Genomic DNA, 25,905 nt, shown 5'->3' on the forward strand with positions numbered 1-25,905 from the left:
CAACTGGACATTCTTAGCGCTAAGTGGGTAATAGTGGAAAAAAGAATATGTTCAAATATAAACTACACAGAAGCATTGAATGAAACTTCTTTCTGTTCTGTGCATTCAACTAACAGAGTTGAACCTTACTTTTGATTGAGCCGTTCTGAAACACTCTTTCTGTAGAAACTGCAATTGGACATTCTGAGCGCTAAGAGGCCCATATGGGGAAAAAGAATGTCTACAAATAAAAACTACACAGAAGAATTGTGTGAAACTTCTTTCTGTTCTGTTTGTTCAACTAAAAGAGTTGAACCTTAGTTTTGATTGAGCCGTTCTGAAACACTCTTTCTGTAGAAAATGCAAGTGGAGATTCGGAGCGCTAAGAGGGTAATAGTGGAAAAAGGAATGTCTCCAAATATAAACTACACAGAATCATTCTGTGAAACTTATTTCTGATCTGTGCATTCAGCTAACAGAGTTAAACCATACTTTTGATTGAGCAGATCTGAACACTCTTTCTGTAGAAAATGCAACTGGACATTTGGAGCGCTAAGAGAGTAGTAGTGGAAAAAGGAATATATTCAAATATAAACTACACAGAAGCATTCTGTGAAACTTCTTTCTGATCTGAGCATTCAGCTAACAGAGTTAAACCATACTTTTGATTGAGCAGTTTTGAAACACTCTGTCTGTAGAAAATGCAACTGGACATTCGTAGCGCTAAGTGGGTAATAGTGGAAAAAAGAATATGTTCAAATATAAACTACACAGAAGCATTGCATGAAACTTCTTTCTTTTCTGTGCATTCAACTAACAGAGTTGAACCTTACTTTTGATTGAGCCTTTCTGAAACACTCTTTCTGTAGAAACTGCAATTGGACATTCTGAGCGCTAAGAGGCCTATATTGGGAAAAATAATATCTTCAAATAAAAACTACACAGAAGCATTGTGTGAAACTTATTTCTGATATGTTCATTAAGCTAACAGAGTTAAACCATACTTTTGATTGCGCAGTTCTGAACACTCTTTCTGTAGAAAATGCAAGTGGACATTCGGAGCGCTAAGAGGGTAATAGTGGAAAAAGGAATATATTCAAATATAAACTACACAGTAGCATTCTGTGAAAATTCTTTCTGTTCTGTGCATTCAACTAACAGAGTTGAACCTTACTTTTGATTGAGCCGTTCTGAAACACTCTTTCTGTAGAAACTGCAATTGGACATTCTGAGCGTTAAGAGGCCTATATTGGGAAAAAGAATGTCTACAAATAAAAACTACACAGAAGAATTGTGTGAAACTTCTTTCTGTTCTGTTTGTTCAACTAAAAGAGTTGAACCTTAGTTTTGATTGAGCCGTTCTGAAACACTCTTTCTGTAGAAAATGCAAGTGGAGATTCGGAGCGCTAAGAGGGTAATAGTGGAAAAAGGAATGTCTTCAAATATAAACTACACAGAATCATTCGGTGAAACTTCTTTCTGATCTGTGCATTCAGCTAACAGAGTTAAACCATACTTTTGATTGAGCAGATCTGAACACTCTTTCTGTAGAAAATTCAACTGGACTTTTGGAGCGCTAAGAGCGTAGTAGTGGAAAAAGGAATATATTCAAATATAAACTACACAGAAGCATTCTGTGAAACTTCTTTCTGATCTGAGCATTCAGCTAACAGAGTTAAACCATACTTTTGATTGAGCAGTTTTGAAACACTCTGTCTGTAGAAAATGCAACTGGACATTCGTAGCGCTAAGTGGGTAATAGTGGAAAAAAGAATATGTTCAAATATAAACTACACAGAAGCATTGTATGAAACTTCTTTCTGTTCTGTGCATTCAACTAACAGAGTTGAACCTTACTTTTGATTGAGCCGTTCTGAAACACTCTTTCTGTAGAAACTGCAATTGGACATTCTGAGAGCTAAGAGGCCTATATTGGGAAAAGAATGTCTACAAATAAAAACTACACAGAAGAATTGTGTGAAACTTCTTTCTGTTCTGTTTGTTCAACTAAAAGAGTTGAACCTTAGTTTTGATTGAGCCGTTCTGAAACACTCTTTCTGTAGAAAATGCAAGTGGAGATTCGGAGCGCTAAGAGGGTAATAGTGGAAAAAGGAATGTCTCCAAATATAAACTACACAGAATCATTCTGTGAAACTTCTTTCTGATCTGTGCATTCAGCTAACAGAGTTAAACATTACTTTTGATTGAGCAGATCTGAACAATCTTTCTGTAGAAAATGCAACTGGACATTTGGAGCGCTAAGAGAGTTGTAGTGGAAAAAGGAATATATTCAAATATAAACTACACAGAAGCATTCTGTGAAACTTCTTTCTGATCTGAGCATTCAGCTAACAGAGTTAAACCATACTTTTGATTGAGCAGTTTTGAAACACTCTGTCTGTAGGAAATGCAACTGGACATTCGTAGCGCTAAGTGGGTAATAGTGGAAAAAAGAATATGTTCAAATATAAACTACACAGAAGCATTGTATGAAACTTCTTTCTGTTCTGTGCATTCAACTAACAGAGTTGAACCTTACTTTTGATTGAGCCTTTCTGAAACACTCGTTCTGTAGAATCTGCAATTGGACATTCTGAGCGCTAAGAGGCCTATATTGGGAAAAATAATATCTTCAAATAAAAACTACACAGAAGCATTGTGTGAAACTTATTTCTGATATGTTCATTACGCTAACAGAGTTAAACCATACTTTTGATTGCGCAGTTCTGAACACTCTTTCTGTAGAAAATGCAAGTGGACATTCGGAGCGCTAAGAGGGTAATAGTGGAAAAAGGGATATATTCAAATATAAACCACACAGTAGCATTCTGTGAAAATTCTTACTGTTCTGTGCATTCAACTAACAGAGTTGAACCTTACTTTTGATTGAGCCGTTCTGAAACACTCTTTCTGTAGAAACTGCAATTGGACATTCTGAGCGCTAAGAGGCCTATATTGGGAAAAAGAATATCTTCAAATAAAAACTACACAGATGCATTCTGTGCAACTTATTTCTGATCTGTAAATTCAGTTAACAGAGATAAAACATATTTTTCATTGAGCAGTTATGAAACACTCTTTTTGTAGAAAATGCAAGTGGAGATTCGGAGCGCTAAGAGGGTAATAGTGGAAAAAGGAATGTCTTCAAACATAAACTACACAGAATCATTCGGTGAAACTTCTTTCTGATCTGTGCATTCAGCTAACAGAGTTAAACCATACTTTTGATTGAGCAGATCTGAACACTCTTTCTGTTGAAAATGCAACTGGACATTTGGAGCGCTAAGAGCGTATTAGTGGAAAAAGGATTATATTCAAATATAAACTACACAGAAGCATTCTGTGAAACTTCTTTCTGATCTGAGCATTCAGCTAACAGAGTTAAACCATACTTTTGATTGAGCAATTTTGAAACAGTCTCTCTGTAGAAAATGCAACTGGACATTCGTAGCGCTAAGTGGGTAATAGTGGAAAAAAGAATATGTTCAAATATAAACTACACAGAAGCATTGTATGAAACTTCTTTCTGTTCTGTGCATTCAACTAACAGAGTTGAACCTTACTTTTGATTGAGCCGTTCTGAAACAGTCTTTCTGTAGAAACTGCAATTGGACATTCTGAGAGCTAAGAGGCCTATATTGGGAAAAAGAATGTCTACAAATAAAAACTACACAGAAGAATTGTGTGAAACTTCTTTCTGTTCTGTTTGTTCAACTAAAAGAGTTGAACCTTAGTTTTGATTGAGCCGCTCTGAAACACTCTTTTTGTAGAAAATGCAAGTGGAGATTCGGAGCGCTAAGAGGGTAATAGTGGAAAAAGGAATGTCTCCAAATATAAACTACACAGAATAATTCTGTGAAACTTCTTTCTGATCTGTGCATTCAGTTAACAGAGTTAAACCATACTTTTGATTGAGCAGATCTGAACACTCTTTCTGTAGAAAATGCAACTGGACATTTGGAGCGCTAAGAGAGTAGTAGTGGAAAAAGGAATATATTCAAATATAAACTACACAGAAGCATTCTGTGAAACTTCTTTCTGATCTGAGCATTCAGCTAACAGAGTTAAACCATACTTTTGATTGAGCAGTTTTGAAACACTCTGTCTGTAGAAAATGCAACTGGACATTCGTAGCGCTAAGTGGGTAATAGTGGAAAAAAGAATATGTTCAAATATAAACTACACAGAAGCATTGTATGAAACTTCTTTCTGTTCTGTGCATTCAACTAACAGAGTTGAACCTTACTTTTGATTGAGCCTTTCTGAAACACTCTTTCTGTAGAAACTGCAATTGGACATTCTGAGCGCTAAGAGGCCTCTATTGGGTAAAATAATATCTTCAAATAAAAACTACACAGAAGCATTGTGTGAAACTTATTTCTGATATGTTCATTAAGCTAACAGAGTTAAACCATACTTTTGATTGCGCAGTTCTGAACACTCTTTCTGTAGAAAATGCAAGTGGACATTCGGAGCGCTAAGAGGGTAATAGTGGAAAAAGGAATATATTCAAATATAAACTACACAGTAGCATTCTGTGAAAATTCTTTCTGTTCTGTGCATTCAACTAACAGAGTTGAACCTTACTTTTGATTGAGCCGTTCTGAAACACTCTTTCTGTAGAAACTGCAATTGGACATTCTGAGAGCTAAGAGGCCTATATTGGGAAAAAGAATGTCTACAAATAAAAACTACACAGAAGAATTGTGTGAAACTTCTTTCTGTTCTGTTTGTTCAACTAAAAGATTTGAACCTTAGTTTTGATTGAGCCGTTCTGAAACACTCTTTCTGTAGAAACTGCAATTGGACATGCTAAGCGCTAAGAGGCCTACATTGGGAAAAAGATTATCTTCAAATAAAAACTACACAGATGCATTCTGTGCAACTTATTTCTGATCTGTAAATTCAGTTAACAGAGATAAAACATATTTTTGATTGAGCAGTTATGAAACACTCTTTTTGTAGAAAATGCAAGTGGAGATTCGGAGCGCTAAGAGGGTAATAGTGGAAAAAGGAATGTCTTCAAATATAAACTACACAGAATCATTCGGTGAAACTTCTTTCTGATCTGTGCATTCAGCTAACAGAGTTAAACCATATTTTTGATTGAGCAGATCTGAACACTCTTTCTGTTGAAAATGCAACTGGACATTTGGAGCGCTAAGAGCGTATTAGTGGAAAAAGGAATATATTCAAATATAAACTACACAGAAGCACTCTGTGAAACTTCTTTCTGATCTGAGCATTCAGCTAACAGAGTTAAACCATACTTTTGATTGAGCAGTTTTGAAACACTCTGTCTGTAGAAAATGCAACTGGACATTCGTAGCGCTAAGTGGGTAATAGTGGAAAAGAGAATATGTTCAAATATAAACTACACAGAAGCATTGTATGAAACTTCTTTCTGTTCTGTGCATTCAACTAACAGAGTTGAACCTTACTTTTGATTGAGCCGTTCTGAAACACTCTTTCTGTAGAAACTGCAATTGGACATTCTGAGCGCTAAGAGGCCTATATTGGGAAAAAGAATGTCTACAAATAAAAACTACACAGAAGAATTGTGTGAAACTTCTTTCTGTTCTGTTTGTTCAACTAAAAGAGTTGAACCTTAGTTTTGATTGAGCCGTTCTGAAACACTCTTTCTGTAGAAAATGCAAGTGGAGATTCAGAGCGCTAAGAGGGTAATAGTGGAAAAAGGAATGTCTCCAAATATAAACTACACAGAATCATTCTGTGAAACTTCTTTCTGATCTGTGCATTCAGCTAACAGAGTTAAAACATACTTTTGATTGAGCAGATCTGAACACTGTTTCTGTAGAAAATGCAACTGGACATTTGGAGCGCTAAGAGAGTAGTAGTGGAAAAAGGAATATATTCAAATATAAACTACACAGAAGCATTCTCTGAAACTTCTTTCTGATCTGAGCATTCAGCTAACAGAGTTAAACCATACTTTTGATTGAGCAGTTTTGAAACACTCTGTCTGTAGAAAATGCAACTGGACATTCGTAGCGCTAAGTGGGTAATAGTGGAAAAAAGAATATGTTCAAATACAAACTACACAGAAGCATTGTATGAAACTTCTTTCTGTTCTGTGCATTCAACTAACAGAGTTGAACCTTACTTTTGATTGAGCCTTTGTGAAACACTCTTTCTGTAGAAACTGCAATTGGACATTCTGAGCGCTAAGAGGCCTATATTGGGAAAAATAATATCTTCAAATAAAAACTACACAGAAGCATTGTGTGAAACTTATTTCTGATATGTTCATTAAGCTAACAGAGTTAAACCATACTTTTGATTGCGCAGTTCTGAACACTCTTTCTGTAGAAAATGCAAGTGGACATTCGGAGCGCTAAGAGGGTAATAGTGGAAAAAGTAATATATTCAAATATAAACTACACAGTAGCATTCTGTGAAAATTCTTTCTGTTCTGTGCATTCAACTAACAGAGTTGAACCTTACTTTTGATTGAGCCGTTCTGAAACACTCTTTCTGTAGATACTGCAATTGGACATGCTAAGCGCTAAGAGGCCTACATTGGGAAAAAGAATATCTTCAAATAAATACTACACAGATGCATTCTGTGAAACTTATTTCTGATCTGTAAATTCAGTTAACAGAGATAAAACATATTTTTGATTGAGCAGTTATGAAACACTCTTTTTGTAGAAAATGCAAGTGGATATTCGGAGCGCTAAGAGGGTAATAGTGGAAAAAGGAATGTCTTCAAATATAAACTACACAGAATCATTTAGTGAAACTTCTTTCTGATCTGTGCATTCAGCTAACAGAGTTAAACCATACTTTTGATTGAGCAGATCTGAACACTCTTTCTGTAGAAAATGCAACTGGACATTTGGAGCGCTAAGAGCGTAGTAGTGGAAAAAGGAATATATTCAAATATAAACTACACAGAAGCATTCTGTGAAACTTCTTTCTGATGTGAGCATTCAGCTAACAGAGTTAAACCATACTTTTGATTGAGCAGTTTTGAAACACTCTGTCTGTAGAAAATGCAACTGGACATTCGTAGCGCTAAGTGGGTAATAGTGGAAAAAAGAATATGTTCCAATATAAACTACACAGAAGCATTGTATGAAACTTCTTTCTGTTCTGTGCATTCAACTAACAGAGTTGAACCTTACTTTTGATTGAGCCGTTCTGAAACACTCTTTCTGTAGAAACTGCAATTGGACATTCTGAGCGCTAAGAGGCCTATATTGGGAAAAAGAATGTCTACAAATAAAAACTACACAGAAGAATTGTGTGAAACTTCTTTCTGTTCTGTTTGTTCAACTAAAAGAGTTGAACCTAAGTTTTGATTGAGCCGTTCTGAAACACCCTTTCTGTAGAAAATGCAAGTGGAGATTCGGAGCGCTAAGAGGGTAATAGTGGAAAAAGGAATGTCTCCAAATATAAACTACACAGAATAATTCTGTGAAACTTCTTTCTGATCTGTGCATTCAGCTAACAGAGTTAAACCATACTTTTGATTCAGCAGATCTGAACACTCTTTCTGTAGAAAATGCAACTGGACATTTGGAGCGCTAAGAGAGTAGTAGTGGAAAAAGGAATATATTCAAATATAAACTACACAGAAGCATTCTGTGAAACTTCTTTCTGATCTGAGCATTCAGCTAACAGAGTTAAACCATACTTTTGATTGAGCAGTTTTGAAACACTCTGTCTGTAGAAAATGCAACTGGACATTCGTAGCGCTAAGTGGGTAATAGTGGAAAAAAGAATATGTTCAAATATAAACTACACAGAAGCATTGTATGAAACTACTTTCTGTTCTGTGCATTCAACTAACAGAGTTGAACCTTACTATTGATTGAGCATTTCTGAAACACTCTTTCTGTAGAAACTGCAATTGGACATTCTGAGCGCTAAGAGGCCTATATTGGGAAAAATAATATCTTCAAATAAAAACTACACAGAAGCATTGTGTGAAACTTATTTCTGATATGTTCATTAAGCTAACAGAGTTAAACCATACTTTTGATTGCGCATTTCTGAACACTCTTTCGGTAGAAAATGCAAGTGGACATTCGGAGCGCTAAGAGGGTAATAGTGGAAAAAGGAACATATTCAAATATAAACTACACAGTAGCATTCTGTGAAAATACTTTCTGTTCTGTGCATTCAACTAACAGAGTTGAACCTTACTTTTGATTGAGCCGTTCTGAAACACTCTTTCTGTAGAAACTGCAATTGGACATGCTAAGCGCTAAGAGGCCTACATTGGGAAAAAGAATATCTTCAAATAAAAACTACACAGATGCATTCTGTGAAACTTATTTCTGATCTGTAAATTCAGTTAACAGAGATAAAACATATTTTTGATTGAGCAGTTATGAAACACTCTTTTTGTAGAAAATGCAAGTGGAGATTCGGAGCGCTAAGAGGGTAATAGTGGAAAAAGGAATGTCTTCAAATATAAACTACACAGAATCATTCGGTGAAACTTATTCCTGATCTGTGCATTCAGCTAACAGAGTTAAACCTTACTTTTGATTGAGCAGATCTGAACACTCTTTCCGTAGAAAATGCAACTGGACATTTGGAGCGCTAAGAGCGTAGTAGTGGAAAAAGGAATATATTCAAATATAAACTACACAGAAGCATTCTGTGAAACTTCTTTCTGATCTGAGCATTCAGCTAACAGAGTTAAACCATACTTTTGATTGAGCAGTTTTGAAACACTCTGTCTGTAGAAAATGCAACTGGACATTCGTAGCGCTAAGTGGGTAATAGTGGAAAAAAGAATATGTTCAAATATAAACTACACAGAAGCATTGTATGAAACTTCTTTCTGTTCTGTGCATTCAACTAACAGAGTTGAACCTTACTTTTGATTGAGCCTTTCTGAAACAGTCTTTCTGTAGAAACTGCAATTGGACATTCTGAGCGCTAAGAGGCCTCTATTGGGAAAAATAATATCTTCAAATAAAAACTACACAGAAGCATTGTGTGAAACTTATTTCTGATATGTTCATTAAGCTAACAGAGTTAAACCATACTTTTGATTGCGCAGTTCTGAACACTCTTTCTGTAGAAAATGCAAGTGGACATTCGGAGCGCTAAGAGGGTAATAGTGGAAAAAGGAATATATTCAAATATAAACTACACAGTAGCATTCTGTGAAAATTCTTTCTGTTCTGTGCATTCAACTAACAGAGTTGAACCTTACTTTTGATTGAGCCGTTCTGAAACACTCTTTCTGTAGAAACTGCAATTGGACATTCTGAGCGCTAAGAGGCCTATATTGGGAAAAAGAATGTCTACAAATAAAAACTACACAGAAGAATTGTGTGAAACTTCTTTCTGTTCTGTTTGTTCAACTAAAAGAGTTGAACCTTAGTTTTGATTGAGCCGTTCTGAAACACTCTTTCTGTAGAAAATGCAAGTGGAGATTCGGAGCGCTAAGAGGGTAATAGTGGAAAAAGGAATGTCTCCAAATATAAACTACACAGAATCATTCTGTGAAACTTCTTTCTGGTCTGTGCATTCAGCTAACAGAGTTAAACCATACTTTTGATTGAGCAGATCTGAACACTCTTTCTGTAGAAAATGCAACTGGACATTTGGAGCGCTAAGCGAGTAATAGTGGAAAAAGGAATATATTCAAATATAAACTACACAGATGCATTCTGTGAAACTTCTTTCTGATCTGAGCATTCAGCTAAAAGAGTTAAACCATACTTTTGATTGAGCAGTTTTGAAACACTCTGTCTGTAGAAAATGCAACTGGACATTCGTAGCGCTAAGTGGGTAATAGTGGAAAAAAGAATATGTTCAAATATAAACTACACAGAAGCATTGTATGAAACTTCTTTCTGTTCTGTGCATTCAACTAACAGAGTTGAACCTTACTTTTGATTGAGCCGTTCTGAAACACTCTTTCTGTAGTAACTGCAATTGGACATGCTAAGCGCTAAGAGGCCTACATTGGGAAAAAGAATATCTTCAAATAAAAACTACACAGATGCATTCTGTGAAACTTATTTCTGATCTGTAAATTCAGTTAACAGATATAAAACATATTTTTGATTGAGCAGTTATGAAACACTCTTTTTGTAGAAAATGCAAGTGGAGATTCGGAGCGCTAAGAGGGTAACAGTGGAAAAATGAATGTCTTCAAATATAAACTACACAGAATCATTCGGTGAAACTTATTCCTGATCTGTGCATTCAGCTAACAGAGTTAAACCATACTTTTGATTGAGCAGATCTGAACACTCTTTCTGTAGAAAATGCAACTGGACATTTGGAGCGCCAAGAGCGTAGTAGTGGAAAAAGGAATATATTCAAATATAAACTACACAGAAGCATTCTGTGAAACTTCTTTCTGATCTGAGCATTCAGCTAACAGAGTTAAACCATACTTTTCATTGAGCAGTTTTGAAACACTCTGTCTGTAGAAAATGCAACTGGACATTCGTAGCGCTAAGTGGGTAATAGTGGAAAAAAGAATATGTTCAAATATAAACTACACAGAAGCATTGTATGAAACTTCTTTCTGTTCTGTGCATTCAAATAACAGAGTTGAACCTTACTTTTGATTGAGCCGTTCTGAATCACTCTTTCTGTAGAAACTGCAATTGGACATTCTGAGCGCTAAGAGGCCTATATTGGGAAAAAGAATGTCTACAAATAAAAACTACACAGAAGAATTGTGTGAAACTTCTTTCTGTTCTGTTTGTTCAACTAAAAGAGTTGAACTTTAGTTTTGATTGAGCCGTTCTGAAACACTCTTTCTGTAGAAAATGCAAGTGGAGATTTGGAGCGCTAAGAGGGTAGCAGTGGAAAAAGGAATATATTCAAATATAAACTACACAGAAGCATTCTGTGAAACTTCTTTCTGATCTGAGCATTCAGCTAACAGAGTTAAACCATACTTTTGATTGAGCAGTTTTGAAACACTCTGTCTGTAGAAAATGCAACTGGACATTTGGAGCGCTAAGAGCGTAGTAGTGGAAAAAGGAATATATTGAAATATAAACTACACAGAAGCATTCTGTGAAACTTCTTTCTGATCTGAGCATTCAGCTAACAGAGTTAAACCATACTTTTGATTGAGCAGTTTTGAAACACTCTGTCTGTAGAAAATGCAACTGGACATTCGTAGCGCTAAGTGGGTAATAGTGGAAAAAAGAATATGTTCAAATATAAACTACACAGAAGCATTGTATGAAACTTCTTTCTGTTCTGTGCATTCAACTAACAGAGTTGAACCTTACTTTTGATTGAGCCGTTCTGAAACACTCTTTCTGTAGAAACTGCAATTGGACATTCTGAGCGCTAAGAGGCCTATATTGGGAAAAAGAATGTCTACAAATAAAAACTACACAGAAGCATTGTGTGAAACTTATTTCTGATATGTTCATTAAGCTAACAGAGTTAAACCATACTTTTGATTGCGCGGTTCTGAACACTCTTTCTGTAGAAAATGCAAGTGGACATTCGGAGCGCTAAGAGGGTAATAGTGGAAAAAGGAATATATTCAAATATAAACTACACAGTAGCATTCTGTGAAAATTCTTTCTGTTCTGTGCATTCAACTAACAGAGTTGAACCTTACTTTTGATTGAGCCGTTCTGAAACACTCTTTCTGTAGAAACTGCAATTGGACATTCTGAGCGCTAAGAGGCCTATATTGGGAAAAAGAATGTCTACAAATAAAAACTACACAGAAGAATTGTGTGAAACTTCTTTCTGTTCTGTTTGTTCAACTAAAAGAGTTGAACCTTAGTTTTGATTGAGCCGTTCTGAAACACTCTTTCTGTAGAAAATGCAAGTGGAGATTCGGAGCGCTAAGAGGGTAATAGTGGAAAAAGGAATGTCTCCAAATATAAACTACACAGAATCATTCTGTGAAACTTCTTTCTGGTCTGTGCATTCAGCTAACAGAGTTAAACCATACTTTTGATTGAGCAGATCTGAACACTCTTTCTGTAGAAAATGCAACTGGACATTTGGAGCGCTAAGCGAGTAATAGTGGAAAAAGGAATATATTCAAATATAAACTACACAGATGCATTCTGTGAAACTTCTTTCTGATCTGAGCATTCAGCTAAAAGAGTTAAACCATACTTTTGATTGAGCAGTTTTGAAACACTCTGTCTGTAGAAAATGCAACTGGACATTCGTAGCGCTAAGTGGGTAATAGTGGAAAAAAGAATATGTTCAAATATAAACTACACAGAAGCATTGTATGAAACTTCTTTCTGTTCTGTGCATTCAACTAACAGAGTTGAACGTTACTTTTGATTGAGCCGTTCTGAAACACTCTTTCTGTAGTAACTGCAATTGGACATGCTAAGCGCTAAGAGGCCTACATTGGAAAAAAGAATATCTTCAAATAAAAACTACACAGATGCATTCTGTGAAACTTATTTCTGATCTGTAAATTCAGTTAACAGATATAAAACATATTTTTGATTGAGCAGTTATGAAACACTCTTTTTGTAGAAAATGCAAGTGGAGATTCGGAGCGCTAAGTGGGTAACAGTGGAAAAATGAATGTCTTCAAATATAAACTACACAGAATCATTCGGTGAAACATATTCCTGATCTGTGCATTCAGCTAACAGAGTTAAACCATACTTTTGATTGAGCAGATCTGAACACTCTTTCTGTAGAAAATGCAACTGGACATTTGGAGCGCCAAGAGCGTAGTAGTGGAAAAAGGAATATATTCAAATATAAACTACACAGAAGCATTCTGTGAAACTTCTTTCTGATCTGAACATTCAGCTAACAGAGTTAAACCATACTTTTGATTGAGCAGTTTTGAAACACTCTGTCTGTAGAAAATGCAACTGGACATTCGTAGCGCTAAGTGGGTAATAGTGGAAAAAAGAATATGTTCAAATATGAACTACACAGAAGCATTGTATGAAACTTCTTTCTGTTCTGTGCATTCAACTAACAGAGTTGAACCTTACTTTTGATTGAGCCGTTCGGAATCACTCTTTCTGTAGAAACTGCAATTGGACATTCTGAGCGCTAAGAGGCCTATATTGGGAAAAAGAATGTCTACAAATAAAAACTACACAGAAGAATTGTGTGAAACTTCTTTCTGTTCTGTTTGTTCAACTAAAAGAGTTGAACTTTAGTTTTGATTGAGCCGTTCTGAAACACTCTTTCTGTAGAAAATGCAAGTGGAGATTCGGAGCGCTAAGAGGGTAGCAGTGGAAAAAGGAATATATTCAAATATAAACTACACAGAAGCATTCTGTGAAACTTCTTTCTGATCTGAGCATTCAGCTAACAGAGTTAAACCATACTTTTGATTGAGCAGTTTTGAAACACTCTGTCTGTAGAAAATGCAACTGGACATTCGTAGCGCTAAGTGGGTAATAGTGGAAAAAAGAATATGTTCAAATATAAACTACACAGAAGCATTGTATGAAACTTCTTTCTGTTCTGTGCATTCAACTAACAGAGTTGAACCTTACTTTTGATTGAGCCGTTCTGAAACACTCTTTCTGTAGAAACTGCAATTGGACATTCTGAGCGCTAAGAGGCCTATATTGGGAAAAAGAATGTCTACAAATAAAAACTACACAGAAGCATTGTGTGAAACTTATTTCTGATATGTTCATTAAGCTAACAGAGTTAAACCATACTTTTGATTGCGCGGTTCTGAACACTCTTTCTGTAGAAAATGCAAGTGGACATTCGGAGCGCTAAGAGGGTAATAGTGGAAAAAGGAATGTCTCCAAATATAAACTACACAGAATCATTCTGTGAAACTTCTTTCTGATCTGTGCATTCAGCTAACAGAGTTAAACCATACTTTTGATTGAGCAGATCTGAACACTCTTTCTGTTGAAAATGCAACTGGACATTTGGAGCGCTAAGAGCGTAGTAGTGGAAAAAGGAATATATTCAAATATAAACTACACAGAAGCATTCTGTGAAACTTCTTTCTGATCTGAGCATTCAGCTAACAGAGTTAAACCATACTTTTGATTGAGCAGTTTTGAAACACTCTGTCTGTAGAAAATGCAACTGGACATTCGTAGCGCTAAGTGGGTAATAGTGGAAAAAAGAATATGTTCAAATATAAACTACACAGAAGCATTGTATGAAACTTCTTTCTGTTCTGTGCATTCAACTAACAGAGTTGAACCTTACTTTTGATTGAGCCTTTCTGAAACACTCTGTAGAAACTGCAATTGGACATTCTGAGCGCTAAGAGGCCTCTATTGGGAAAAATAATATCTTCAAATAAAAACTACACAGAAGCATTGTGTGAAACTTATTTCTGATATGTTCATTAAGCTAACAGAGTTAAACCATACTTTTGATTGCACAGTTCTGAACACTCTTTCTGTAGAAAATGCAAGTGGACATTCGGAGCGCTAAGACTGTAATAGTGGAAAAAGGAATATATTCAAATATGAACTACACAGTAGCATTCTGTGAAAATTCTTTCTGTTCTGTGCATTCAACTAACAGAGTTGAACCTTACTTTTGATTGAGCCGTTCTGAAACACTCTTTCTGTAGGAACTGCAATTGGACATGCTAAGCGCTAAGAGGCCTACATTGGGAAAAAGAATATCTTCAAATAAAAACTACACAGATGCATTCTGTGAAACTTATTTCTGATCTGTAAATTCAGTTAACAGAGATAAAACATATTTTTGATTGAGCAGTTATGAAACACTCTTTTTGTAGAAAATGCAAGTGGAGATTCGGAGCGCTAAGAGGGTAATAGTGGAAAAAGGAATGTCTTCAAATACAAACTACACAGAATCATTCGGTGAAACTTCTTTCTGATCTGTGCATTCAGCTAACAGAGTTAAACCATACTTTTGATTGAGCAGATCTGAACACTCTTTCTGTTGAAAATGCAACTGGACATTTGGAGCGCTAAGAGCGTAGTAGTGGAAAAAGGAATATAATGAAATATAAACTACACAGAAGCATTCTGTGAAACTTCTTTCTGATCTGAGCATTCAGCTAACAGAGTTAAACCATACTTTTGATTGAGCAGTTTTGAAACACTCTGTCTGTAGAAAATGCAACTGGACATTCGTAGCGCTAAGTGGGTAATAGTGGAAAAAAGAATATGTTCAAATATAAACTACACAGAAGCATTGTATGAAACTTCTTTCTGTTCTGTGCATTCAACTAACAGAGTTGAACCTTACTTTTGATTGAGCCGTTCTGAAACACTCTTTCTGTAGAAACTGCAATTGGACATTCTGAGCGCTAAGAGGCCTATATTGGGAAGAAGAATGTCTACAAATAAAAACTACACAGAAGAATTGTGTGAAACTTCTTTCTGTTCTGTTTGTTCAACTAAAAGAGTTGAACCTTAGTTTTGATTGAGCCGTTCTGAAACACTCTTTCTGTAGAAAATGCAAGTGGAGATTCGGAGCGCTAAGAGGGTAGTAGTGGAAAAAGGAATATATTCAAATATAAACTACACAGTAGCATTCAGTGAAAATTCTTTCTGTTCTGTGCATTCAACTAACAGAATTGAACCTTACTTTTGATTGAGCCGTTCTGAAACACTCTTTCTGTAGAAACAGCAATTGGACATGCTAAGCGCTAAGAGGCCTACATTGGGAAAAAGAATATCTTCAAATAAAAACTACACAGAAGCATTCTGTGAAACTTATTTCTGATCTGTAAATTCAGTTAACAGAGATAAAACATATTTTTGATTGAGCAGTTATGAAACACTCTTTTTGTAGAAAATGCAAGTGGAGATTCGGAGCGCTAAGTGGGTAATAGTGGAAAAAGGAATGGCTTCAAATATAAACTACACAGAATCATTCGGTGAAACTTCTTTCTGATCTGTGCATTCAGCTAAAAGTGTTAAACCATACTTTTGATTGAGCAGATCTGAACACTCTTTCTGTTGAAAATGCAACTGGACATTTGGAGCGCTAAGAGCGTAGTAGTGGAAAAAGGAATATATTCAAATATAAACTAAACAGAAGCATTCTGTGAAACTTCTTTCTGATCTGAGCATACAGCTAACAGAGTTAAACCATACTTTTGATTGAGCAGATCGGAACACTCTTTCTGTAGAAAATGCAACTGGACATTTGGAGCGCTAAGAGAGTAGTAGTGGAAAAAGGAATATATTCAAATATAAACTACACAGAAGCATTCTGTGAAACTTCTTTCTGATCTGAGCATTCAGCTAACAGAGTTAAACCATACTTTTGATTGAGCAGTTTTGAAACACTCTGTCTGTAGAAAATGCAACTGGACATTCGTAGCGCTAAGTGGGTAATAGTGGAAAAAAGAATATGTTCAAATATAAACTACACAGAAGCATTGTATGAAATTTCTTTCTGTTCTGTGCATTCAACTAACAGAGTTGAACCTTACTTTTGATTGAGCCGTTCTGAAACACTCTTTCTGTAGAAACGGCAATTGGACATTCTGAGCGCTAAGAGGCCTATATTGGGAAAAAAATGTCTACAAATAAAAACTACACAGATGAATTGTGTGAAACTTCTTTCTGTTCTGTTTGTTCAACTAAAAGATTTGAACCTTAGTTTTGATTGAGCCGTTCTGAAACACTCTTTCTGTAGAAAATGCAAGTGGAGATTCGGAGCGCTAAGAGGGTAATAGTGGAAAAAGGAATGTCTCCAAATATAAACTACACAGATTCATCTGTGAAACTTCTTTCTGATCTGTGCATTCAGCTAACAGAGTTAAACCTTACTTTTGATTGAGCAGATCTGAACACTCTTTCTGTAGAAAATGCAACTGGACATTTGGAGCGCTAAGAGAGTAGTAGTGGAAAAAGGAATATATTCAAATATAAACTACACAGAAGCATTCTGTGAAACTTCTTTCTGATCTGAGCATTCAGCTAACAGAGTTAAACCATACTTTTGATTGAGCAGTTTTGAAACACTCTGTCTGTAGAAAATGCAACTGGACATTCGTAGCGCTAAGTGGGTAATAGTGGAAAAAAGAATATGTTCAAATATAAACTACACAGAAGCATTGTATGAAACTTCTTTCTGTTCTGTGCATTCAACTAACAGAGTTGAACCTTACTTTTGATTGAGCCTTTCTGAAACACTCTTTCTGTAGAAACTGCAATTGGACATTCTGAGCGCTAAGAGGCCTCTATTGGGAAAAATAATATCTTCAAATAAAAACTACACAGAAGCATTGTGTGAAACTTATTTCTGATATGTTCATTAAGCTAACAGAGTTAAACCAATGTTTTGATTGCGCAGTTCTGAACACTCTTTCTGTAGAAAATGCAAGTGGACATTCGGAGAGGTAAGAGGGTAATAGAGGAAAAAGGAATATATTCAAATATAAACTACACAGTAGCATTCTGTGAAAATTCTTTCTGTTCTGTGCATTCAACTAACAAAGTTGAACCTTACTTTTGATTGAGCCGTTCTGAAACACTCTTTCTGAAGAAACTGCAATTGGACATGCTAAGCGCTAAGAGGCCTACATTGGGAAAAAGAATATCTTCAAATAAAAACTACACAGATGCATTCTGTGAAAATTATTTCTGATCTGTAAATTCAGTTAACAGAGATAAAACATATTTTTGATTGAGCAGTTATGAAACACTCTTTTTGTAGAAAATGCAAGTGGAGATTCGGAGCGCTAAGATGGTAATAGTGGAAAAAGGAATGTCTTCAAATATAAACTACACAGAATCATTCGGTGAAACTTCTTTCTGATCTGTGCATTCAGCTAACAGAGTTAAACCATACTTTTGACTGAGCAGATCTGAACACTCTTTCTGTAGAAAATGCAACTGGACATTTGGAGCGGTAAGAGCGTAGTAGTTGAAAAAGGAATATATTCAAATATAAACTACACAGAAGCCTTCTGTGAAACTTCTTTCTGATCTGAGCATTCAGCTAACAGAGTTAAACCATACTTTTGATTGAGCAGTTTTGAAACACTCTGTCTGTAGAAAATGCAACTGGACATTCGTAGCGCTAAGTGGGTAATAGTGCAAAAAAGAATATGTTCAAATATAAACTACACAGAAGCATTGTATGAAACTTCTTTCTGTTCTGTGCATTCAACTAACAGAGTTGAACCTTACTTTTGATTGAGCCGTTCTGAAACACTCTTTCTGTAGAAACGGCAATTGGACATTCTGAGCGCTAAGAGGCCTATATTGGGAAAAAGAATGTCTACAAATAAAAACTACACACATGAATTGTGTGAAACTTCTTTCTGTTCTGTTTGTTCAACTAAAAGAGTTGAACCTCAGTTTTGATTGAGCCGTTCTGAAACACTCTTTCTGTAGAAAATGCAAGTGGAGATTCGGAGCGCTAAGAGGGTAATAGTGGAAAAAGGAATGTCTCCAAATATAAACTACACAGAATCATCTGTGAAACTTCTTTCTGATCTGTGCATTCAGCTAACAGAGTTAAACCATACTTTTGATTGAGCAGATCTGAACACTCTTTCTGTAGAAAATGCAACTGGACATTTGGAGCGCTAAGAGAGTAGTAGTGGAAAAAGGAATATATTCAAATATAAACTACACAGAAACATTCTGTGAAACTTCTTTCTGATTTGAGCATTCAGCTAACAGAGTTAAACCATACTTTTGATTGAGCAGTTTTGAAACACTCTGTCTGTAGAAAATGCAACTGGACATTCGTAGCGCTAAGTGGGTAATAGTGGAAAAAAGAATATGTTCAAATATAAACTACACAGAAGCATTGTATGAAAATTCTTTCTGTTCTGTGCATTCAACTAACAGAGTTGAACCTTACTTTTGATTGAGCCTTTCTGAAACACTCTTTCTGTAGAAACTGCAATTGGACATTCTGAGCGCTAAGAGGCCTCTATTGGGAAAAATAATATCTTCAAATAAAAACTACACAGAAGCATTGTGTGAAACTTATTTCTGATATGTTCATTAAGCTAACAGAGTTAAACCAATGTTTTGATTGTGCAGTTCTGAACACTCTTTCTGTAGAAAATGCAAGTGGACATTCGGAGCGGTAAGAGGGTAATAGTGGAAAAAGGAATATATTCAAATATAAACTACACAGTAGCATTCTGTGAAAATTCTTTCTGTTCTGTGCATTCAACTAACAGAGTTGAACCTTACTTTTGATTGAGCCGTTCTGAAACACTCTTTCTGAAGAAACTGCAATTGGATATGCTAAGCGCTAAGAGGCCTACATTGGGAAAAAGAATATCTTCAAATAAAAACTACACTGATGCATTCTGTGAAAATTATTTCTGATCTGTAAATTCAGTTAACAGAGATAAAACATATTTTTGATTGAGCAGTTATGAAACACTCTTTTTGTAGAAAATGCAAGTGGAGATTCGGAGCGCTAAGAGGGTAATAGTGGAAAAAGGAATGTCTTCAAATATAAACTACGCAGAATCATTCGGTGAAACTTCTTTCTGATCTGTGCATTCAGCTAACAGAGTTAAACCATACTTTTGACTGAGCAGATCTGAACACTCTTTCTGTAGAAAATGCAACTGGACATTTGGAGCGGTAAGAGCGTAGTAGTTGAAAAAGGAATATATTCAAATATAAACTACACAGAAGCCTTCTGTGAAACTTCTTTCTGATCTGAGCATTCAGCTAACAGAGTTACACCATACTTTTGATTGAGCAGTTTTGAAACACTCTGTCTGTAGAAAATGCAACTGGACATTCGTAGCGCTAAGTGGGTAATGGTGCAAAAAAGAATGTGTTCAAATATAAACTACACAGAAGCATTGTATGAAACTTCTTTCTGTTCTGTGCATTCAACTAACAGAGTTGAACCTTACTTTTGATTGAGCCTTTCTGAAACACTCTTTCTGTAGAAACTGCAATTGGACATTCTGAGCGCTAAGAGGCCTCTATTGGGAAAAATAATATCTTCAAATAAAAACTACACAGAAGCATTGTGTGAAACTTATTTCTGATATGTTCATTAAGCTAACAGAGTTAAACCATACTTTTGATTGCGCAGTTCTGAACACTCTTTCTGTAGAAAATGCAAGTGGACATTCGGAGCGCTAAGAGGGTAATAGTGGAAAAAGGAATATATTCAAATATAAACTACACAGTAGCATTCTGTGAAAATTCTTTCTGTTCTGTGCATTCAACTAACAGAGTTGAACCTTACTTTTGATTGAGCCGTTCTGAAACACTCTTTCTGTAGAAACTGCAATTGGACATGCTAAGCGCTAAGAGGCCTACATTGGGAAAAAGAATATCTTCAAATAAAAACTACACAGATGCATTCTGTGAAACTTATTTCTGATCTGTAAATTCAGTTAACAGAGATAAAACATATTTTTGATTGAGCAGTTATGAAACACTCTTTTTGTAGAAAATGCAAGTGGAGATTCGGAGCGCTAAGTGGGTAATAGTGGAAAAAGGAATGGCTTCAAATATAAACTACACAGAATCATTCGGTGAAACTTCTTTCTGATCTGTGCATTCAGCTAAAAGAGTTAAACCATAGCGATTGAGCAGATCTGAACACTCTTTCTGTTGAAAATGCAACTGGACATTTGGAGCGCTAAGAGCGTAGTAGTGGAAAAAGGAATATATTCAAATATAAACTAAACAGAAGCATTCTGTGAAACTTCTTTCTGATCTGAGCATACAGCTAACAGAGTTAAACCATACTTTTGATTGAGCAGATCTGAACACTCTTTCTGTAGAAAATGCAACTGGACATTTGGAGCGCTAAGAGAGTAGTAGTGGAAAAAGGAATATATTCAAATATAAACTACACAGAAGCATTCTGTGAAACTTCTTTCTGATCTGAGCATTCAGCTAACAGATTTAAACCATACTTATGATTGAGCAGTTTTGAAACACTCTGTCTGTAGAAAATGCAACTGGACATTCGTAGCGCTAAGTGGCTAATAGTGGAAAAAAGAATATGTTCAAATATAAACTACACAGAAGCATTGTATGAAACTTCTTTCTGTTCTGTGCATTCAACTAACAGAGTTGAACCTTACTTTTGATTGAGCCTTTCTGAAACACTCTTTCTGTAGAAACTGCAATTGGACACTCTGAGCGCTAAGAGGCCTCTATTGGGAAAAATAATATCTTCAAATAAAAACTACACAGAAGCATTGTGTGAAACTTATTTCTGATATGTTCATTAAGCTAACAGAGTTAAACCATACTTTTGATTGCGCAGTTCTGAACACTCTTTCTGTAGAAAATGCAAGTGGACATTCGGAGCGCTAAGAGGGTAATAGTGGAAAAAGGAATATATTCAAATATAAACTACACAGTAGCATTCTGTGAAAATTCTTTCTGTTCTGTGCATTCAACTAACAGAGTTGAACCTTACTTTTGATTGAGCCGTTCTGAAACACTCTTTCTGTAGAAACTGCAATTGGACATGCTAAGCGCTAAGAGGCCTACATTGGGAAAAAGAATATCTTCAAATAAAAACTACACAGATGCATTCTGTGAAAATTATTTCTGATGTGTAAATTCAGTTAACAGAGATAAAACATATTTTTGATTGAGCAGTTATGAAACACTCTTTTTGTAGAAAATGCAAGTGGAGATTCGGAGCGCTAAGAGGGTAATAGTGGAAAAAGGAATGTCTTCAAATATAAACTACACAGAATCATTCGGTGAAACTTCTTTCTGATCTGTGCATTCAGCTAACAGAGTTAAACCATACTTTTGATTGAGCAGATCTGAACAGTCTTTCTGTAGAAAATGCAACTGGACATTTGGAGCGCTAAGAGCGTAGTATTGGAAAAAGGAGTAATTTCAAATATAAACTACACAGAAGCCTTCTGTGAAACTTCTTTCTGATCTGAGCATTCAGCTAACAGAGTTAAACCATACTTTTCATTGAGCAGTTTTTAAACACTCTGTCTGTAGAAAATGCAACTGGACATTCGTAGTGCTAAGTGGGTAATAGTGGAAAAAAGAATATGTTCAAATATAAACTACACAGAAGCATTGTATGAAACTTCTTTCTGTTCTGTGCATTCAACTAACAGAGTTGAACCTTACTTTTGATTGAGCCGTTCTGAAACACTCTTTTGGTAGAAAGGGCAATTGGACATTCTGAGCGCTAAGAGGCCTATATTGGGAAAAAGAATGTCTACAAATAAAAACTACACACATGAATTGTGTGAAACTTCTTTCTGTTCTGTTTGTTCAACTAAAAGAGTTGAACCTTAGTTTTGATTGAGCCGTTCTGAAACACTCTTTCTGTAGAAAATGCAAGTGGAGATTCGGAGCGCTAAGAGGGTAATAGTGGAAAAAGGAATGTCTCCAAATATAAACTACACAGAATCATCTGTGAAACTTCTTTCTGATCTGTGCATTCAGCTAACAGAGTTAAACCATACTTTTGATTGAGCAGATCTGAACACTCTTTCTGTAGAAAATGCAACTGGACATTTGGAGCGCTAAGAGAGTAGTAGTGGAAAAAGGAATATATTCAAATATAAACTACACAGAAGCATTCTGTGAAACTTTTTCTGATCTGAGCATTCAGCTAACAGAGTTAAACCATACTTTTGATTGAGCAGTTTTGAAACACTCTGTCTGTAGAAAATGCAACTGGACATTCGTAGCGCTAAGTGGGTAATAGTGGAAAAAAGAATATGTTCAAATATAAACTACACAGAAGCATTGTATGAAACTTCTTTCTGTTCTGTGCATTCAACTAACAGAGTTGAACCTCACTTTTGATTGAGCCTTTCTGAAACACTCTTTCTGTAGAAACTGCAATTGGACATTCTGAGCGCTAAGAGGCCTCTATTGGGAAAAATAATATCTTCAAATAAAAACTACACAGAAGCATTGTGTGAAACTTATTTCTGATATGTTCATTAAGCTAACAGAGTTAAACCATAGTTTTGATTGCGCAGTTCTGAACACTCTTTCTGTAGAAAATGCAAGTGGACATTCGGAGCGCTAAGAGGGTAATAGTGGAAAAAGGAATATATTCAAATATAAACTACACAGTAGCATTCTGTGAAAATTCTTTCTGTTCTGTGCATTCAACTAACAGAGTTGAACCTTACTTTTGATTGAGCCGTTCTGAAACTCTCTTTCTGAAGAAACTGCAATTGGACAGGCTAAGCGCTAAGAGGCCTACATTTGGAAAAAGAATATCTTCAAATAAAAACTACACAGATGCATTCTGTGAAAATTATTTCTGATCTGTAAATTCAGTTAACAGAGATAAAACATATTTTTGATTGAGCAGTTATGAAACACTCTTTTTGTAGAAAATGCAAGTGGAGATTCGGAGCGCTAAGAGGGTAATAGTGGAAAAAGGAATGTCTTCAAATATAAACTACACAGAATCATTCGGTGAAACTTCTTTCTGATCTGTGCATTCAGCTAACAGTGTTAAACCATACTTTTGACTGAGCAGATCTGAACACTCTTTCTGTAGAAAATGCAACTGGACATTTGGAGCGCTAAGAGCGTAGTAGTTGAAAAAGGAATATATTCAAATATAAACTACACAGAAGCCTTCTGTGAAACTTCTTTCTGATCTGAGCATTCAGCTAACAGAGTTAAACCACACTTTTGATTGAGCAGTTTTGAAACACTCTGTCTGTAGAAAATGCAACTGGACATTCGTAGCGCTAAGTGGGTAATAGTGCAAAAAAGAATATGTTCAAATATAAACTACACAGAAGCATTGTATGAAACTTCTTTCTGTTCTGTGCATTCAACTAACAGAGTTGAACCTTACTTTTGATTGAGCCGTTCTGAAACACTCTTTCTGTAGAAACTGCAATTGGACATTCTGAGCGCTAAGAGGCCTATATTGGGAAAAAGAATGTCTACAAATAAAAACTACACAGAAGAATTGTGTGAAACTTCTTTCTGTTCTGTTTGTTCAAGTAAAAGAGGTGAACCTTAGTTTTGATTGAGCCGTTCTGAAACACTCTTTCTGTAGAAAATGCAAGTGGAGATTTGGAGCGCTAATAGGGTAATAGTGGAAAAAGGAATGTCTCCAAATATAAACTACACAGAATCATTCTGTGAAACTTCTTTCTGATCTGTGCATTCAGCTAACAGAGTTAAACCATACTTTTGATTGAGCAGATCTGAACACTCTTTCTGTAGAAAATGCAACTGGACATTTGGAGCGCTAAGAGAGTAGTAGTGGAAAAAGGAATATATTCAAATATAAACTACACAGAAGCATTCTGTGAAACTTCTTTCTGATCTGAGCATTCAGCTAACAGAGTTAAACCATACTTTTGATTGAGCAGTTTTGAAACACTCTGTCTGTAGAAAAGGCAACTGGACATTCGTAGCGCTAAGTGGGTAATAGTGGAAAAAAGGGTATGTTCAGATATAAACTACACAGAAGCATTGTATGAAACTTCTTTCTGTTCTGTGCATTCAACTAACAGGGCTGAACCTTACTTTTGATTGAGCCTTTCTGAAACACTCTTTCTGTAGAAACTGCAATTGGACATTCTGAGCGCTAAGAGGCCTATATTGGGAAAAATAATATCTTCAAATAAAAAGTACACAGAAGCATTGTGTGAAACTTATTTCTGATATGTTCATTAAGCTAACAGAGTTAAACCATACTTTTGATTGCGCAGTTCTGAACACTCTTTCTGTAGAAAATGCAAGTGGACATTCGGAGCGCTAAGAGGGTAATAGTGGAAAAAGGAATATATTCAAATATAAACTACACAGTAGCATTCTGTGAAAATTCTTTCTGTTCTGTGCATTCAACTAACAGAGTTGAACCTTACTTTAGATTGAGCCGTTCTGAAACACTCTTTCTGTAGAAACTGCAATTGGACATGCTAAGCGCTAAGAGGCCTACATTGGGAAAAAGAATATCTTCAAATAAAAACTACACAGATGCATTCTGTGAAACTTATTTCTGATCTGTAAATTCAGTTAACAGAGATAAAACATATTTTTGATTGAGCAGTTATGAAACACTCTTTTTGTAGAAAATGCAAGTGGAGATTCGGAGCGCTAAGAGGGTAATAGTGGAAAAAGGAATGTCTTCAAATATCAACTACACAGAATCATTCGCTGAAACTTCTTTCTGATCTGTGCATTCAGCTAACAGAGTTAAACCATACTTTTGATTGAGCAGATCTGAACACTCTTTCTCTAGAAAATGCAACTGGACATTTGGAGCGCTAATAGCGTAGTAGTGGAAAAAGGAATATATTCAAATATAAACACCACAGAAGCATTCTGTGAAACTTTTTTCTGATCTGAGCATTCATCTAACAGAGTTAAACCATACTTTTGATTGAGCAGTTTTGAAACACTCTGTCTGTAGAAAATGCAACTGGACATTCGTAGCGCTAAGTGGGTAATAGTGGAAAAAAGAATATGTTCAAATATAAACTACACAGAAGCATTGTATGAAACTTCTTTCTGTTCTGCGCATTCAACTAACAGAGTTGAACCTTACTTTTGATTGAGCCGTTCTGAAACACTCTTTCTGTAGAAACTGCAATTTGACATTCTGAGCGCTAAGAGGCCTATATTGGGAAAAAGAATGTCTACAAATAAAAACTACACAGAAGAATTGTGTGAAACTTCTTTCTGTTCTGTTTGTTCAACTAAAAGAGTTGAACCTTAGTTTTGATTGAGCCGTTCTGAAACACTCTTTCTGTAGAAAATGCAAGTGGAGATTCGGAGCGCTAAGGGGGTAATAGTGGAAAAAGGAATGTCTCCAAATATAAACTACACAGAATCATTCTGTGAAACTTCTTTCTGATCTGTGCATTCAGCTAACAGAGTTAAACCATACTTTTGATTGAGCAGATCTGAACTCTCTTTCTGTAGAAAATGCAACTGGACATTTGGAGCGCTAAGAGCGTAGTAGTGGAAAAAGGAATATATTCAAATATAAACTACACAGAAGCATTCTGTGAAACTTCTTTCTGATCTGAGCATTCAGCTAACAGAGTTAAACCATACTTTTGATTGAGCA

This window comes from Symphalangus syndactylus, chromosome 7, assembly GCF_028878055.3.
Source record: "Symphalangus syndactylus isolate Jambi chromosome 7, NHGRI_mSymSyn1-v2.1_pri, whole genome shotgun sequence".
Classification (NCBI taxonomy): domain Eukaryota; kingdom Metazoa; phylum Chordata; class Mammalia; order Primates; family Hylobatidae; genus Symphalangus; species Symphalangus syndactylus.